This window comes from Leptodactylus fuscus, chromosome 7 (genome assembly GCF_031893055.1).
Source record: "Leptodactylus fuscus isolate aLepFus1 chromosome 7, aLepFus1.hap2, whole genome shotgun sequence".
Lineage (NCBI taxonomy): Eukaryota > Metazoa > Chordata > Amphibia > Anura > Leptodactylidae > Leptodactylus > Leptodactylus fuscus.
The window spans coordinates 114,862,540-114,882,130 of record NC_134271.1 but is presented as its reverse complement, the minus strand read 5'-3'; the positions used below and the strand labels follow the sequence as shown (position 1 = coordinate 114,882,130).

The 19,591-nt window shown below is 47.7% G+C and overlaps 1 protein-coding gene across 1 annotated transcript in view; it reads left to right on the top strand.

Moving 5' to 3' along the window:
• SRSF5 (serine and arginine rich splicing factor 5) overlaps window positions 1–19,591 on the top strand; it is a 95,019-nt gene that overhangs the window by 54,433 nt on the left and 20,995 nt on the right. The gene's annotated exons all lie outside the window — the stretch shown is intronic.

The window sequence follows — 19,591 nt, the reverse complement described above, 5'->3', positions numbered from 1 at the left end:
AATAATATAAGGGGTATTTCCAACTGGCTTGTTCAGCAACCTGCAGGGTGTGTACTCTGTTCACTTCCTGATATTCTCGGTACATTGGTGGGCGGGGTTTCACTTGCTCTGCTAGCTCTCTTCATAGCAGTATGTTTGCAGTCAGTAATGAGGGATTGGTTGTATATAAATTACCACAGTATCACCAGAAGATGCACAATATGAAGCTGATGTAACAGAGCTGGATTTGAGTCAGATTGCAATACATACAGAGGTATGGGACTCCCTATCTCAGCCCTTATCAGCCAAATTCAATTAAACCAACTGATAAGTGGAAGAGCAGGAGATAAAGAGCTCAGAAATGCAAGTAGTAGCACTCACCTCTCCATCCCCTATCTGAGAGCAGGAGCTCCATTACTAGTGTGGTGGAGAGACAGAAACAGCTAAGGGCTCATTCACATCTGCGCCCAGGGTCTCCGTTCTGCAAGTTTCCGTTTCCTGCATGAAACTGGGCAGGAGACGGAAACCTGCAGTCATGTTTCAAACCCATTCATTTGAATGGGTTTGAAAAGTGTCCGGCCATGAGCACCGGTGAGCATTTTATGCTCTCCGCGGTGAAACCGTTTTTTTTTTAACTGGACACAGAGTTGGACATACAGGATTTTGTGTCCAGTTTTAAAATCGGTTTTGCCGTGGAGAACATAAAACACTCACCGGCGCTCACGGCCGGACCCAGTCTGACAGGTTTCCGTCTTCTGTCTGCAGAAGACAGAAACCTGATACAGAGACCCGAATGCTGGTGTGAGCCCAGCGTCAGAAATACAAGCTGCTGCCGTGCACTCAGACCCTCCTCCCTCACTCAGCCCCTCCCTCACTTGTCCACTTGATCATAACCAGGCCCCTGGAAACGGAGTGTAAACAATGAAGTGAATAAATTAAGACAGCGGCCAAACAAAGCAGTTTTGATGAAGCAATGTATTTAGGAAAAGTCTTAAATCCTCATAAAGTAGCAGTATAGATAGGATCCTTGACATGGGACAACCCCTTTAAGCCTACCCCTTTATGTGTACAGGAAAGCCGCCGGCATTTCCGTAGATATAATTGACATGTTTCGATTTCCAAAACCATGCCGGTTGTGGAAATCGCAGTGTGTCTATTCTGCGATTTTAACCACAAAGTGGGCATGGGATTTGCTTGAATCTCATCTACTTTGCTTGTACTGTACAACACCGCAATTTTTTCTGCGCCGTTTCCCTGCCCATGGGGCCCTGGCCGTAACCTAGGGGGTTTTTTTTAATCAATTTTGACACACCAAGGTCAAAAGGTTAGTCACTACTGGGCTAGGTTCACACCATTGCTATATTGCCTATTGTTCTGATTGTCATAAGATCCGAACTTCAAAAGACTTCAAAAGTAATAGAGTAATGAATGTCGCAGTTGTCATTCTATTACTTTTGTAGTCTGTTTCTCTAATGGATCAGAATAACAGACAAAATAGCGATAGTGTGAACCTAGCCTTGGTTATATCACTGGTATTGTATTTGGCTGCACTATGATCAGTCTGTGTCAGAATAATTCCTAAAATACAATATTTATTTGTTCCGTTGAATGGTAGAAAAAAAAAAACCCATAATGCCAACATTGTTGTGTTTTGGCCACCTCACCTCTCAAATGATCAAAAAGTCAGGTATGCCACGAAATGGTAGCGATAAAAACATCAGCTTGCCCCGCAATAAACAAGATTTTAATGTTATAAAAGTGATAAAACATAACAAAATCTATAGAAATGTGGTATTTTTGTCATTATAATGATCCACTAAAAAGTTGCAAATGTCAAATTTGAACAAAAAATAATGACAGAATTGGAGGTTTTTTTTTGTTTTTACTGTGATCCCCAAAAACTTTAATAAAAGCGACATCAAATTTTGTGTACCTCAAAATGGAGCCTTCTAAAATACACGCGTATCACATTGAAAGCAATAGGGAAAAAAGCCTCCCATTGAGTTCAATGGGTAGTGCGCGTAAGACGGAACCCATTGAAGTCAATGGGATTCTGTTTTACAGAGCTCACACGTGTTTATGTGTCAGAATGAGCGTTGCGTTACTTCGTGTGAACGCAGCCTAACACAGGCCCACTCACAGGCTAGCCATTGCTGGTTCAGAACTACACACAGGCTGGCCGGTGTTGGGCCAAATCTACACACAGATAGGTTCCTGATAGAGCAAACCCACAGAGAGAGGGGGGGCGTGGCTAGCCGCGTGTGAGAGCGGACGCATCTCCCGGAGCTCTCCGTGTCCTCGCTCTCTATCCTAAATTTACCCGCGCCATCCTGCTGCACAAACTCCTGGGCTGCCCTGAGGCTCTGCCCCAAGCCTCCGTCTGCTAAATCTGGGCGCCATCTGTCAGCTCCTGCGTGCTCCCGGGCGGTTGTGGATCCTGCGGCCTGCTGCACTACCTGAGACCGGCCGCCATCTTGGCCTCGCGGCCTACCCGGCTCCTTACACCCTGCGCTGTGGAACTGACTGCAACGGCTTACCTGCCTGACCGTCCGTTCCCTCTCCTTCCCGGTGGAGATCTTCTGGTGGCTCCTGGTGTCCTCCGCCTGCTGGTTTCTTCCCCTGCAGCGCTGCCTCCTCTTCATAACGCTGCGGCCGCCATCTTGGATTTGCGGCTTACCTCCCGGCTGGCTTCTCTGTAGGTGGCTGCCTCCTGTGGATCCTGCCTGCTGCTCTTCAGTGACTCCTGGCTCGGCGAGGTCCTCTGGTGTCCCTCATCTGGTCTTCCTGATCCTCCTGCAGCATCTGTGGGGACATACAGCCTGCTGCTCCTGGGAGGCTTCACTGTATTGGGCCCTTGATCTACCTGCTGCCTGGCATCCCTGCATTGCCTGAAGTGGAGACACCTCACCTCCCTCTGCTGTTTGGCCCCCATCCTGACGCTTTCTGCTGGGACGTTCTGACAACACTGTGAGTACTCTCTGCTGTTTTTTTGGACTTTTTTACCCTCTTCAGAGACATTCCTAGCAGAGAACTTTTGTTGTTGTGCGCTGCAGTGGTGTGAAGGGAGTGCTGAGCCCCTACTCCACCATCAGGGGGGGCTCCTCACCTTCCTCCACTTGCTGTGTATTATACGCTCTGCAGTATATCCCCACGGAACTAGCACTTCTCCCGTTGCTCCTTTGGCACCTCATGGGTACCGGGTTTGATTATGGAACTGTGTGACTGCCTCATGTAAGGCCTGGTGATACTGCGAGTGTACCTTCATTACCTTCTATGGTCGCTTCCCACTGTGATATGTCCAGAAGACGTCCTAACACCTCTACTGCTCCTTCCCGCACCCCGGGCCGCTCTCTTACTCACTCACCATCAATCTCTACCTTCCTGTCCCGACCTGGAACCTCGGCTACAGGGTCTGGCACTGATGACATGGCTCCTCCATCTCCTCCGCTACGCCAATCGCAGCCACCTCCTTCATAGTCTGCCACCCTCCCTGGACATGATATGCAATCCTTGGATTCAGCCTCCCTGCCCTGCTCGGCAGCTCATATTGCCTCTGCGGACTTTCAGCTACTTCGGGACCTTATTCAAGCTCTACCCACTAAACAAGACCTGGATGCTGTAGTTTCCCGAATGGAACAATCCCAGGCACAGGCCCTCGGTGCGATCCAATCTGATGTGTCTCAACTTTCCACTAGGGCTGACGCTACTGATCAAACACTGTCCTCTTTGGAACAACGCCTGTCCGCGGTGGAGAGCAATCAAACCCACTCTGAGGCCCGCCTCCAGCATATTGCTTTGCTCCTGGATGACCAGGAGAACCGGGGTCGCAGAAATAATATTCGATTACGAGGAGTGCCAGAAAAAGGCCCTCAGGATGATCTGATCAGCCGAATTAATACCATTTTCAATATGGCGACTCAACGCCCGCTGGATGCTACCTTCATGATGGACCGTGTGCATAGAGTCCAACGATCTGGCCCGCTTGACCCTGCTAATCCTAGAGATGTTCTGTGTAGACTACATTACTTCACGGACAAGGAACACATCCTGAGGTGTGCCTGGGATATGGGATCGGTGCCTTTTGAGAATGCCTCTGTCAAGCTCTATCCTGACGTCTCATCCCGCACTCTGGCTATGCGCCGTGCCCTTCAGCCGGTGTTAACTCTGATTAAGGACTGTGGGGGTTCCTACAGGTGGTTTCATCCCTTCCATTTGATTGTTCGTGCTGGCTCGTCTTCGATTGTTGTCCGTTCCCCGGCAGACTTGCCTGATTTGTTTGCCTCCCTGGATGTGCGCCCTGTCTCAGTCCCGAACTGGCTTGCTCTGGATTCCTCCCGCCCTGCTGTGTCCAGGCGCAGCCGCGGTTCCAGGCGTTCTTCTTCGGCTGCCTCTAGAGAGAGACCTCGGCGAAACTCATCTCCGCGACGTCTTCCAACACCGGTTCCGCCTGGGTCTCCACTCCGTCAACCAGATCTCTCAGCTCAGCTTCCCATTGAAGCATGATCCCTCATGCCGCCGGTTTTTGATCTGCTCACAGGACGGTGCTAATATCCTTTTATGTTGAGTGGTCTTGGACTTGTTTTGTGGTTGGTGGACATTTTCACTGTGTTTATTTTGTTCTGTGGCTACTCTGTTCCTCTTGATCCTGCTCCTGCTGGGCTTTATAGATGGCCCTTGTTGTTGATTTTGCTGTGTTTTTATACAATGTTGTTATTTGGACCTTAGAGTCACTTTGTAGCCCTGTGCTTCCTATCCCTTTACACTTTGTTGGGGGTGGGGGCATGGGGTCTTCCTTACCAGGTACACTCGTGGTGCTTGCGGGCCCACTTCTCCCCCCATCTTTTCTTACTTCCTCACTCCTTCCTGTCTGTTGTTGTGCCCCTGGCCCATTTGTCTAGGGGTAGTTAGATTTGTTCTACTCTCGGTTCTTTTTCCCTTTCCTTTCTCCCCCCCCCCCCCCCCATATCTTTACTGCTCTCCTTCCTCTACCTTCTTATTTTTCTCTCCTTTTTTTTTTTCTTTCCCTCCCCTTTACCCTCTTCAATTCTACGTCCTCTCCCCTTCCTCCCTCCCCCCCCTTTTTTTTAAATTTTTTTTTATTATTTTCTCCTTCTAGGGTGTGAGCTGGGAAAGCCTGTCTCCCTCCATGCTTCCGCTTGATCGCCTTTCCTCCATCACCGTAGGCTCCCTCAATGTGAGAGGCCTTCATAGTCCGGAGAAGCGCTCCGTACTCTTCAATCTGCTCAAAGGTAAGCGCCTTCATGTTGTGTTTTTGCAGGAAACTCACCATTGCTCTACCAATCCATACAAGTTGACTAATACTTGGTTTCCTCATGCATATCATAGCTCTTCTCCCGACCCGAAATCCAGAGGGACTAGTATCTTGATCTCTCGCTCCCTGCCTTGGGAACATTTGGAGACTCGCACTGATTCTGAGGGGAGACTTGTTATGGTCAAGGGTCGTATCTCCTCTCAGCTTTTTACTTTTCTTTCTTTGTATTTACCTAATTCGGGACAGGGTCGTGCTCTTAGTTCTTACTTGGGGCTGTTGGACGGCTTTGTGGAGGGCTTCCTGGTGGCGGGGGGGGGGGGACCTCAATCTGGTCCTAGACCCTTCATTGGACTCTTCTGCTGGCGTCTCTTCTCACCCTTACTCGCTCATCAGGAGGGTTAAGAGGGATCTTCATTCCCACCAACTTGTGGACTCCTGGAGGTTACTCCACCCATTAGATAGGGATTACTCCTATTATTCTCCGGTCCATCACCGATACTCTCGTATCAACTACCTCTTTATCCGTCACCAACATCTCCATTCTTTATTGGCTGCAGAAGTCGACAACATTACTTTCTCCGACCATGCTTTGGTTACTTTGTCTGTTTCCTTGTCCTCCCCTATTCCCTTCCAGCGTCAATGGAAACTTAACGCATCACTTCTTGATGACGTAACTATCTTGGATGACATTAAGACCCGTTTGGGGGAATACTTTGAGAGGGAGGAATTGTCGGGGATTGCTCCCCCAATGGTGTGGGAGGCTCACAAATGTTTTATCCGGGGTATCCTGTTGCAACATGGTTCCCGCTTGAACAAGGAACGCCGGGCTTGCATTGAATCTCTGCTACAGCGGATCCGCTCATTGGAACTTCTTCATAAACGCCAAATCACTCCTGATGTTTATTCTCAGCTTGCCAGCGCCCGAGAGGAATTGCGTACGCTCGTCACTGATAGGGTGAAGGGTACTTTAGCTAAATGTAGACGTCATTTTTACGAGTTCGGAAATAAGAGCGGGCGTTCCCTAGCTAGGGCCCTTCGGGTTCAGCAGTCCTCCACCTATGTTTCATGCATCGGTTCCACCCAGGGTACTCGATTACACATGCCCCTCGATATTGCGGCTGCCTTTCGGGACTACTATGCCTCTTTGTATTCTGTAGACTCTGGCCCTTCTCCTCTCCCTGAAACGGAGTTCCGAGATCGCATTCGCTCTTATCTCTCCTCCTCTGGTCTCCCGTCGCAGTCCCTAGAGGACTTGACGGCCTTGGAATCTCCTATTGTTGAAGAGGAAATTTCTTTAGCTATCTCCAGTATGGCAACAGGTAAGGCCCCAGGCCCAGACGGCCTTACCTTGGCATACTATAAGAAACTTGGCCCTGAACTCCGCCCCAGACTGTTGAAAGTTTTCAATTCTCTCACCGATGGCTCGGCCCTTTGTCGTGACTCCCTCTGTGCTCACATAGCGGTTATCCCCAAACCCGGAAAGGACCCTCTTCTGTGCTCTAACTACCGCCCCATTTCGCTAATCAATGTTGACCTAAAAATTGCGACCCGTTTATCGCCCTTGTTAGGAAATATTGTTCACCCGGATCAAGCTGGATTTTTATCCGGCCGTGAGGCTCGAGATAATACTACCAAATACTACCAAAGCTATCAACCTCATGTATGGGGCTAAACAATCGGGCTCTCCTCTCATGCTTCTTTCAACTGACGCTGAGAAAGCCTTCGACAGGGTCAACTGGCGGTTCATGGAAGAGACCCTGTTACATATTGGTCTTGGAAATCGCATGATGAGTTGGATCATGGCTCTATACTCTCTCCCTACAGCGATGATCAGGGTGAACGGTTTATTGTCCCAGTCCTTCCCTATCCAAAATGGCACCAGGCAAGGATGCCCCCTCTCGCCTCTCATTTTTGTCCTGACTCTTGAACCCTTCCTCCGCCAGGTTCGAGCCGATCCGAACATCTCAGGCGCTGCTCATTCTTCCCGTTTATACAAAGTGGCGGCTTATGCAGACGACTTGCTGTTTTTTCTCTCCTCCCCGCATGTCTCTCTTCCGGCTCTGATGCTCGCCTTTCAGGTTTACTCGACCCTTTCGAATTTTAAAATCAACTTTTCGAAGTCGGAAGCCCTTAATGTGACCCTTTCCTCCTCGGCGGCCACCTCCTTGAGTCAATCTTTCCCTTTTCATTGGGCCCCCACTTCTCTCAAATATTTGGGGGTTCATCTTACTCCGGACCCGAAAGATCTCTTTCGTTGCAACTTCCCCCACTTCTGGCATCTATCAGGGCTGATTGTACTCGATGGTCCGCTGGAGCCTTTACTTGGTTTGGGAGATGCGCGATTTGTAAAATGAACATTCTCCCTCGTCTTCTCTACTTGATGCAGGCGCTTCCCATTCACATCCCTCTGTCTTTTCTTAGATCCCTCACTTCCGTCCAACTGAAGTTCATCTGGTCGGGCAGACCCGCCCGAGTGAGCAAGGCTTTTCTCTTTCGTCCCAAGAGTTGCGGTGGTTTATCGCTTCCGGACCTGAAGTCCTATTACTTGGCTACCCACCTGACTCGTGTCGTGGACTGGTGTAGGCATGCTGTTTCTAAACCTTGGGTCTACATCGAACAGGCATTCTCTCCGATCCCTTTGCAGGTTGCCCCATGGTTGGACTCCTCCTCATTGTCATCTCTCTTTTCTCACCCTACCCTTGGTCCCACGCTCCGGATTTGTTCCAGAGGCCTTGTTTGCTCCACTCTCCTCCCTAAGGATTCCGCTCTTTTTCCAGTGCTGGGAAATCCTGCCTTTCCACCTGGAATGTTTGACCGAGTTTTTCGTAATTGGCGCCGTCATGGGATTTTCCGTGCCTGTCACTTCCAGGACGCAGGGGGATGGACTACACTCCTGAATTTCCAGGCCCCTCCTGAGCTGCCCCCTTTGGATGCTTGGCGGGGGATGCAACTTCGTCACTTTTTACATTCTCTCCCTGCTCCTGCAGAGTTCCGCGTCGAACCTACCCCCTTGGAGAAGATTTGTGTTGGTGTTGGCCCCCTTCGCCACTCCCTCTCGCTCACTTACCGGATCCTGGTTGAACCTCCGGAGGATTTTGTTCCGCCGTTCTTGCTGAAATGGGAATCTGATTTGTCCCTTTCCCTCTCTCAGGAGCAGCGTAGGCACATTTTTCGCCTTTCTCATACTGCTTCCATCAGCTCTCGCCACCAGGAGGCCAGCTACAAAATCTTGTCCCGATGGTATAGGGTTCCTACGAGACTCCATGCTATGTTTCCTCAGGTCTCCCCATTATGTTGGCACTGTGGCGATGAGGAAGGCACGCTGCTACACATTTTTTGGTCCTGTCCTGCCCTTTCGTCCTTCTGGGAGGGGGTCAAGCGGATAACCCTCCAGCTTACTGAAACTTCTCACCATTTGGGCCCTGCCCTGTTCCTCCTTAATCATTGTGAGTCTTCTGTAAAGGTCTTTAAGCGTTCCCTACTTAGATTCCTGATCCTCACTGCCCGGGCTTGTATCCCCCTTTTTTGGAAACGAGTGGATCCTCCTCCTCTCTCCCTCTGGATTTCGAAGGTCAACGAGATAATGCGCATGGAAAATCTCACGTCTTTCCTGCATGGCACGACTGAGGCGTACATCAAAACCTGGTTCTACTGGTTCAGGTTTCAACAGTCTGCAGAGTGCCGGACGCTTCTGGGCTCTGACCCCTCCTCTGATTGATACTCTTGTTGTTCGTCTCAGGTATTTGACCAGTGGTTGCTCCCGAGCCCTTCCCAACTGGCTGTGGTATGGATGACCTGACGAGCGCTCTCACTGGTTTCATGACTGCTCACACTCACCCCTACCTACCCTTTCACCCCCCACATTTAGTCCTCTCCCCCACCCATCTGTCCCACTAACCCCCTCCCTCCTCCTCCCGCCCCCCTTTCCTTTTTCTTTTTACTATGTTGTTTTCTTTGTCTTTAATTTTTTATTCTTCTATGATTGTATTTTGTGTTGCACTGTGTGCTTTTTCTGTTCGCAGGGCGGGTGTTCGCCTTGTAACTTGTAATTGTTTTTTCTTTTCTTATTGTAAAAAAAAAAAAAATTTCAATAAAAATTTGAGTTACAAACCCACAGAGAGAATAAAGGCTGCCGGAGTGGTACCAAACACAGGCTAGGCCCACTCACAGGCTAGCCGCTGTTGGTTTCCAACTACACAGAGGCTGGCTGGTCTTGGGGCAAACTCTCACACAGCTAGGTCCCTGATAGGGCAAACCCACAGAGAAGCTGAATGCTGCTAGAGCAGTCCCAAACACAAGCTGGCCGCTGCTGGGCAAGGCGCACTCTCAGCCTTTGTGCTAGCAGAACAGATACACACACAAGCTACCCACTGCTGAAGCAGAGACAGTATGGCAGCTTCAGGGCAGACTTGTCTGCTGCCGGGACAAATCCACTCATAGTCTGAGCACTGCCAGAGCAGAAATAAGCTGGCTGCTTCCGGGGCACTCCCACACATAAGCTAATTGCTGCCATTGCAAGTTCACTCATAGCAAGGGCCTTTGCCAGGGTTGACCTTGCAATGGCCAGTCTGTGTATAGGTCTGCACCAGCAGTGGGCAGCCTGTGAGTGGGCCTGCCCCATCATCTGCCAGTCTGTTTGTAGATCTGCACCAGCAGTGGGCAGCCTGTGAGTCGACCAGCCCCTGCAGCAGCCAACCTATGTGTGGGTCTGCACCAGTAAAAGCCAGCCTATGAGTTGGCCTGCCCTATCAGCACTAGCCTGTGTTTGCATTTACCTTGGCAGTGAATAGCCTGTGTATGGGCCTGCCGGGCAGCAGCTGCCAGTCTGTGTGGAGTTCTGTACTAGCAGTGGCCAGAATGTGAGTGGACCTGCCGCAGGAGAGACCACCTGTGTTGAGGCAGACCAACATATAGGCTAAAGATAAGATAATCCTTTAATAGTCCCACATTGGGGAAATTTCAGAATTGAGGCAACCTTCGGAACTCCCAACTGTTGTTTGAACTCCCATAGAAGTGAATGGAGCATATTGGGATTTGCAGTTTCACAGCAAATGTAGTGCTGAAGGCATGGGCTAGACACATAGGCTGGTCCCATATAGGACCCTTGCAGGCTGACTGGCTCACAAACAGGCTGGCTGCTGCCAGAGTAGAGCCATATTGCAGGGCAGATCCACACATAGGCTGTTCCCTGCTAGGCTAGACCTACTTACAGATTGGCAGCTGCTAAGCTATCTGCTGCTGCTGGGCAGATCCACATAAACACTGGCTGCTGCCTAAGTAGATTAAAGCACAGACTGCCTGCTGCAGGGGCAGATTCTCACACAGATTGGTCCCTGTTAGGGCAGACCCACATACGGACACAGCTGCAAGCATCCATACAAAAGATGGCCACTGCTGTTGCAGACATACACAATAGCTGATTGCTGGTCATGGTCACAGATTTGGTACACCTAAACACAAGCTGGCTTCTGACAGGGCAAAACCAAACACAGATTGGTCACTGATGAGGCAGACTCTAACACAGGCGTGCTGCTGCTGAAGCAGGCCCACTCACATGCTGGCTGCTGCAGACCCACACACAACGCTGCAGGGGCAGACTAAAACACAGACAGGCTGCTACTGGGGCTGCTATATTCACAGGCTGGCCAATGCTGGTCTCTACCTAAAAACAGACTGGCAGAGACTGGCACACGGAGGCTGACCACTGCTGGAGCAGTCCCAAACACAGGTTGGTCTTTGTAGGGCCAGTCCCACTCACAGGCTCGTCTCTGCCGGGCAGGCCCACTCACAGGCTGGCCATTGCCTGAGTAAAGACAGGTTGGCAGGAGCAGACCCACACACCGGCAGGACACTGTCGGGGCACTCACATATAGGCTGGCTGCTGCATTTTTTTTAAAGAGGACCTTTCACCACTTTTGGGCACATGCAGTGTTATATACTGCTGGAAAGCTGACAGTGCGCTGAATTCAGCGCACTATCGGCTTTCCCGATCTGTGCCCGGTGTGAAGAGCTTACGGTGCCGGTACCGTAGTGCTCTATGGTCAGAAGGGCGTTTCTGACTATTAGCCAGAGACGTCCTTCTGCCTCGCGGCGCCTATCGCGCTGTGCTGTGGAGCCGGGAGGAACTCCCCCCTCCCGCTCCTGATAATACTCGTCTATGGATGAGCTGTGTGAGCAGAGGGAGGGGGCGTTCCTCCCGGCTCCACAGCACAGCGCGATAGGCACCGCGAGGCAGAAGGACGTCTCTGGCTAATAGTCAGAAACGCCCTTCTGACCATAGAGCACTACGGTACCGGCACCGTAAGCTCTTTACACCGGGCACAGATCGGGAAAGCCGACAGTGCGCTGAATTCAGCGCACTGTCAGCTTTCCAGCAGTATATAACACTGCATGTGCCCAAAAGTGGTGAAAGGTCCTCTTTAAATCCACTCCTGGCTTTAGCGAAAAAATGCATGAAAAACTGCGATAACTGCATGTATGTTTTCAGCTCAAAGAGGGATTTCTATCCTTTTCTCCTACTGTCAGTGCTGACACTGCACATCTCTACACAGCCAGTGCACATGTTGCTGCATCAGCAGAAATGGCTGAAGAGTGAACATTAGCATTATCATGTGAATTACTGTAGTGAACTCTGATCACCTATAGTTAATGATTCACCTACCTCAAATCATAGGTAACATTTATGGCAAGCTTGTGAGACAAGCAGATAGATGTCATAGGATAACAAACAGTAAGGGTGCATTCAGACTACGTAACGCCGGGCGTGTATGAGAGCCGTACACGCCGGCATTACGGCAGACTGCCGAACACTTCCCATTCACTTCAATGGGAGCGCTCGTAAACGCCACTGTTACGAGCGCTCCCATTGAAGTGAATGGGAAGTGTTCGGCAGTCTGCCGTAATGCCGACGTGTACGGCTCTCATACACGCCCGGCGTTACGTAGTCTGAATGCACCCTTAAGGGTGAATTCACACTGAGTAAACGCTAGCTTATTTTGTAGAGTAAAATTACACTTGTAAATTTTGCTATCCCATTGACTTCAATGATATTTTTTTACAAGTGTAAAAATACGCCTGTAAAAAATACGCCTGTAAAAAATACGCCTGTAAAAATACGCCTGTAAAATGTCATTGAAGTCAATGGGATAGCAAAATTTACAAGTGTAATTTTACTCTACAAAATAAGCTAGCGTTTACTCAGTGTGAATGCACCCTAAGCTAGCGTTTACTCAGTGTGAATGCACCCTTAGGGTGCATTCACACTGAGTAAACGCTAGCTTATTTTGTAGAGTAAAATTACACTTGTAAATTTTGCTATCCCATTGACTTCAATGATATTTTACAGGCGTATTTTTACAGGCGTATTTTTTACTGGCGTATTTTTTACTGGCGTATTTTTACACTTGTAAAAAAATATCATTGAAGTCAATGGGATAGCAAAATTTACAAGTGTAATTTTACTCTACAAAATAAGCTAGCGTTTACTCAGTGTGAATGCACCCTTAGGGTGCATTCACACTGAGTAAACGCTAGCTTATTCTGAACGTAAAACACGTTCAGAATAAGCGGCGTCTAAAGCAGCTCCATTCATTTCTATGGGAGCGGGGATACCAGCGCTCCCCATAGAAATGAATGGGCTGCTTCTTTCACTCCGTGCAGTCCCATTGAAGTGAATGGGGAGTGCCGGCGTGTACGCTCCGGCATGAGCAGAGCTTGCCGTATATGCCGGCACTCCCCATTCACTTCAATGGGACTGCACGGAGTGAAAGAAGCAGCCCATTCATTTCTATGGGGAGCGCTCGTATCCCCGCTCCCATAGAAATGAATGGAGCTGCTTTAGACGCCGCTTATTCTGAACGTGTTTTACGTTCAGAATAAGCTAGCGTTTACTCAGTGTGAATGCACCCTTACATAGTAAATAAACTTGGATAAAGTCCATTGACTCCAACCCATAAACCTACTAAGTTGATCCAGGGTCAAGGCAAGACAACACCCCCCCCCCCCCCCATGACGTGGATGCCAATTGTCCCCTCAAACAAAAAAATTTTTTCCCAACTATAAATATGGCAATTGGACGAAACCCCTGGATCAACATCCTATCCCCAAAATTTCTGGCTCTCATAATCTATAATATTCTTACTTTCAAATGAAACCAGCCATGAGGTAGATGAGAGGCTTATATTAATAAATCAATTGGAAACAAGGCAATCGATAAAAGGGAAACGTGGATGGGCTTATTTGGTTTCACAATACAGATTTGTTCCCCTGAGAGATAAGTGTTTAAAGAGGTTGTAAAGGCTAAACATTATTTTCTAACTAGCTGGTACCCGCGACTTCGTCTGCGGTGATTGTAGCAGTGGGTATATACAGGCGCGGGTAAGGTTTTCGTACTGTGTATAAGGTATGGGATATGAAATGTAAGTTTGTATCTTGTTTTTGCTGTAATTCAGAGAATACGTGATACTTTTGTGTTGAAGTTAATTTGTATTTGAGCTGCTATATATACGGTGTTGTGAGAAACTTTACATAGTGACTGTGGGACAGAGGGATTTGAAGTCAACCCTTTCCCGCCGATGGCATTTTTTGATTTTCCTTTTTGACTCCCCTCCTTCTAAACCCCATAACTTTTTTATTTCTCTGCTCCCAGAGCCATATGAGGTCTTAATTTTTGCGGGACAAATTTTTCTTCATGATGCCACCATTAATTATTCTATATAATGTACTGGGAAGCAGGGAAAAAATTCAAAATGGGGTGGATTTCAAGAAAAAATGCATTTCTGCGACTTTCTTACGGGCTTTGGTTTTACGGCGTTCACTGTGCAACCAAAATGACATGTCCCTTGTATTCTGTGCTTCGTTACGATTCCGGGGATACCAAATTTATATGGTTTTAGTTACATTTTGACCCCTTAAAAACAAATCCAAAACTGTTAAAAAATTTTTTTTTGAAAAGTCGCCATATTCCGACAGCCGTAACTTTTTTATACGTGCATGTACGAGGATGTATATGGCGTCTTTCTTTGTGGGACCGGGTGTACTTTGTACTTCTACCATTTTCGGGAAATGTTATTGCTTTGATCACTTTTTATTCAAATTTTTATCAGAATCAAAACAGTGAAAAAAACGGCGGTTTGGCACTTTTGACCATTTTTCCCGCTACGGCGTTTACCGAACAGGAAAAATATTTGTATAGCTTTGTAGAGCGGGCGATTTTGGACGCGGGGATACCTAACATGTATGTGTTTCACAGTTTTTAACTACTTTTATATGTGTTCTAGGGAAAGGGGGGTGATTTGAATTTTTAAGACTTTTTTTTGTTTGTTTTTAATATTTTTTTTACTTTTTTAAAACTTTTTTTTTGCATTTATTAGACCTCCTAGGGTATTGACATGGGTGGGCGGTGTCGCGGATTGTCAGAGCGGTGGGGGTTGGCAAACATGGCTGCTCCGGAGCGTTAAAGAGAGCCTCCTGGAGTATCGTTAAGATGAGGGGCAAAGTGGTAAAGTATATGTATATGAGATTGTGTGGGGTTAGGGGCGAGGCTGCAGAGGGCAATATGAATTTTGTGGCTTGCTATGGTCCAAAGTGTGTGAGATTGCAGAGATGGTGATGTGAGTTTGGGGTTTGTGGGGGTCCTGGGAAAAACGTATGTGCGCTATTGTGACGAAAAGTAGCCTATTGCGCAATGGGGTGTATTAACTATGTTTGTGGAAAATTTCAGCCAAATCGGTCACAGGGACATGAATCTGGGGGCAGAGATGGAGGGGACATGAAACTGGGGGCAGAGATGTGGGGACATGAATCTGGGGGCACAGATGGAAGGGGGACATGAAACTGGGGGCAGATGAAGGGTGTATATGAAACTGGGGGAGAGATAGAGGGGGGACATATAATTTACGGGTGACTGTAGGAGGATTATACTGTGTGCGGGCACATGAAAAATTAGCGAGTGGGCGGAGTCAACAGAAAAGTGGGTGGGGCTAAATTTTGTCCCTCTTTCGGTTCTTCAAAAGTTGGGAGGTATGCCTGTCCCTGGTGCTCCGGTGTTCTCCCAGTGCGCTCCGTTCTGCTCTATTCTTGCAGGTGGTGACGTCCCGGTTCCCTCCAGCTGAGGTCACTGATTGGTCTCAACTGCAGAGGCCAATCAGAGGCCTCAGGAAAGGAAGTGGGGACCTCACAGGTAGTGACGTCTCAGGTTCCCTTCTTGAGGCTGCTGATTGGCCTCAGCTGTCACGTGCGATGGGCACTTCTGCCGGAAGACAACAACAGAGCTGCAGGACCAGACCGGAGCACTGGGGGCAGGTGACTATGGTTTTCTTTTATTTTTTTCACCTCCCCTGGCCTAATTAATAAATACAATTTTAGCCTGGACAATCCCTTTAAGGCTACTTCACATGTAGTTTTTGCATGGTATTTTTTTGTCTAAAAAAACATGCCAGAAATGAATAAAATATTGCATGTATTTTTATACCATCTTTGGGGCATTTTTCTACCTCTGTGTTTTTGTTTGCACAACACTTTTACTGCTTTTTCTTCTTACTATGACATTAATAAGAATATGCCTGAAAAATGCATGCTGAATTTTGAAGAAAAGCAAAATCACTGCAAAAACGCAAAAAAAAAAAATAAAAAAATAAAAATGCATGTGAGAAACCACCTTGACAGCTGCTCATTCTTCTTTTTTAAATCCCCTATGTGCATAAGAAAAATGTCAGCTGAACCCACCGTCAGTGAGGGTAGTCCAATATCTTGGGGGCCTCCCAACTCTATCTAACAGATTATGTTTGGGGAAAGAAAGATAAGGCACAATGAATGTTGTCATTCCTTATCCCTGGCTCCCTTGGATAATCCTCCACTAGAGGTGTCTGGCGGCGTTTCAAGGCTGATTTAGAAGGACCAGTGAGTATAGAGCAGGTTCTATTCTGCTCTGTGTTATCGGATGCAGAAGCCACATAGACATCAATACATCACAGAATGCACTTGGATGTCACTCTAAGTGTGATCCAACTACATTTTGGATAAACTCGGCCCCAACTCAGATGCACACTTGGCCGTATACATGGGCCGTCAAGATTCTAAAGGGTTGAGTTGAGCTGGTTTCCTTTCAATGGTATAGGGGAGAGGTTTGTTTAATGTTACAATATATATTAGAGCTAGTATAATGGTTTTCTATACTGCTGCCTACATGGTGAGAGGAATATCCACCGGCATTTGGTTGCATTGAATACCAGATGTGTATGGCGACATTGTGGATGGATGTTATGCATTTGTATTATTAATATGCAATAAAAAACTGTGGCCATCCGCCAACATTAACCCAAAATCTATGGTTGTTTATGTATTATAGATAGTTCGCCAGAAAGTGGTTAAAGGACCTATCCCTGCAGTCAGGTGATGAAAAATACACAATACAGTCAGTTGGTGCTCTTATCTACAGACCAATGCTACCTGCATGGGGAAAATACAATTGCTACTGATAGCCTAGCATGTTTGTCGGGGAACAGTGCCACTTTAACCATAGGGTCAAGGGTGTACTTACACCGGGCCCTATTGTAGCGGAGGCCCACTTTGGGTGGGTGTTACGTACTATGGTGGCAACCTGAGGGGTGGGAAGACATGATACTGTGGGGGCAGCCTGAGGGGCATGACAGTGTGGGGGGACATACTGTAAGGCAACCTGCGGGGACATGACACTGTGGGGGCAACCTGGGAGGTGGGGGGACAAGATACTGTGGGGGCAACCTGGGGGTGACATTATGAGGGACATTATTTGGCCACTAGGGAGGCATTAGCCATGAAGGAGCATTATACTATGTGGGGGCCATCGAGGGGGCATTAAAATGTGTGCAGGTCAGGTATTTCTAAGTGGTGGTGATGGAGGGGAGCCCACTCATGAAACCCTTGCACAAGGCCCACCAATGTGTTTAAACGGCCCTGGTCAGGAGCACTAGTTGTGAGCAGAATGAGCAGCTATGTGGGGAGTCATCAGCTATAGCTTGTATGTTTTCAGCCAGTGTCACACTTTGCATAGTATTTATCCTAATAACTATTTCCCTTCCAAGGGAGCATAGTTATCTGTGCACTGGGTGTGGTATTTAAGGAGCTCCTATTATAGGAAATCAGTATTATATAACAGGCCTATCATAGTTACATAATATTATGTACACTCCCCAGAATACATTAGCTTTAGGCCGGGTTCACACGGTGTAACGTGCCGCGTGATGTGGCACGTAGACGCCGCGTGAGCTTTTGCGGGCCGTTCACGCTCCCATTGATTTCAATGGGAGCGGGGATCGTATGCGCCGCGCTATTTTGCGGCCGTGATTTTGCGTCCGCAAAATTACATTAAAGAGGACCTTTCATCAGATTGGGCACAGACAGTTCTATATACTGCTGGAAAGCAGACAGTGCACTGAATTCAGCGCACTGTCGGCTTTCCCGATCTGTGCCCCGGGTGAAGAGCTAGCGGTCCCGGTACCGTAGCTCTTCACAGTCAGAAGGGCGTTTCTGACACTCTGTCAGGACCGTACTTCTGTACAAGCAGCACCAATAGCGCTGTGCTCTGAGACTGGGGAGGAACACCACCCTCCCCTCCTGATAATACTTGTCTATGGACGAGCACTGTGAGCAGAGAGAGGGGGCATTCCTCCCCGCTCACACAGTACAGCGCTATTGGCGCTGCTTGTACAGAAGGACGTTCCTGACAGAGTGTCAGAAACGCCTTTCTGACTGTAAAGAGCTACGGTACCGGGACCACTAGCTTTTCACCCGGGGCACAGATCAGGAAAGCCGACAGTGCGCTGAATTTAGCGCACTGTTGACTTTCCAGCAGTATATAGAACTACCTGTGCCCCAAACCGTGAAAGGTCCTCTTTATGCTCAGAGTCATGTATTCCAATTATTCATTAAAGAGACAGTCTCAGTATAAGTTATAGTTTGATGAACTAGAATTCTTTCTAGTTATTTACACTGGTGCTATTTATGCTCCCAAATTTTTTCATACCTGCTCATCATATTTTTGGATTTCTAGAGCCCTTTACTACTCTATTCTAGTCCGCGACTCATGGGGTAAATGCACATGTTGTATATTAGCTACAGATTTTATGCCTGGGTTTATGTGTGGAAAATTAACACTACAGTCCTGGCTAAGAAAGTGAAAGTTTAAAACACAATGCAAAAATTTCCCCCAAATAAGTTGACTTGCATTGTAGATATTGAAACTTGCAGAATGTTAAATCTTTCATCATAGGTTTCAGACTTTTCAATGCATGGAAAAATCTACAAAAATTCTACATATGACACAATACATAAATTCATTCTTGGGTGCTTGTCGTCTAAAAGGCAACCTGCCACCAAGTTTAGAGCCACTAAACCATCATGTCATTATACAATCGAGGTTCCAAACCAGGTAATATCCAAACTGTTTACTTACATTTTATGATTAGGATTAGGCTACATGCTGTAAGCCGATGGCTGGTCAGGTAATGGAGGGGATGTACATCTCACTCAGACTACTAAGGTGGGTGAGATGAGAATACTCCAAAAAGAACATTTCTCAGCAGATAACTATTGTCTGCTGAAGGTTATTTCAAAGTTCCAGTTACTGGGCTGGATTTTTAGGAATGACAGGTAGGATTGGTAGTGGGACTTGTCATTCCACCCTCCTCCAGTCTACACTTTGGGGATGTTCCGGCAGCAACTCAGCTGCAGAGAGTCTCCTCGTCAAGGAGGTTTAAGAAGTTTCTCCAGCAGCAACAGTTTGGCAGAGCTTGGCTGGAGAGTAAACAGAGAGGTCATATTTTTGGAGCTGTGTCCTGAATGATTCTACTGACTTTTGGATTTCTGTTATTCTAGGTGAGGTAACCTATTCTATGTTTAGTTAGAGCCTAGCCCGGGCAGGTATTTATTTTTGTATTATTTCCTTTTGTTGCGGCACTACCTTTTTGAGTGAAAATAAAACTCTACCTTTGTTTTGGACTAAAGAATCTGGACTTTTGTGTCTATGCCTCCCCACCTTGCAACCCCAGACCCTAGCAATGCCCTATCATGATTTAATGGCACAGACAACACATGGATGGCATCCTTGTGCTGCCTGTGGCTCCACGTCCTCATTCACTTCTGTCAGTGAGCCTGGGCTGCAAGACAGACTTGTCTGTGTTTTAGGACCAGTCCTGTGTTTTGTGCGGGGCTCACAGACACATACACAGGCCTGTGATACTACACAAGCATATCTATGCGGCCACAGAAATGAATGAGCCAATGTGCTAGTCATGAACACCACAAAACATACGGTTTATGTGCATGCGGGTTTAGTCCAGGACTCATCTCTTCAGCTTCAGG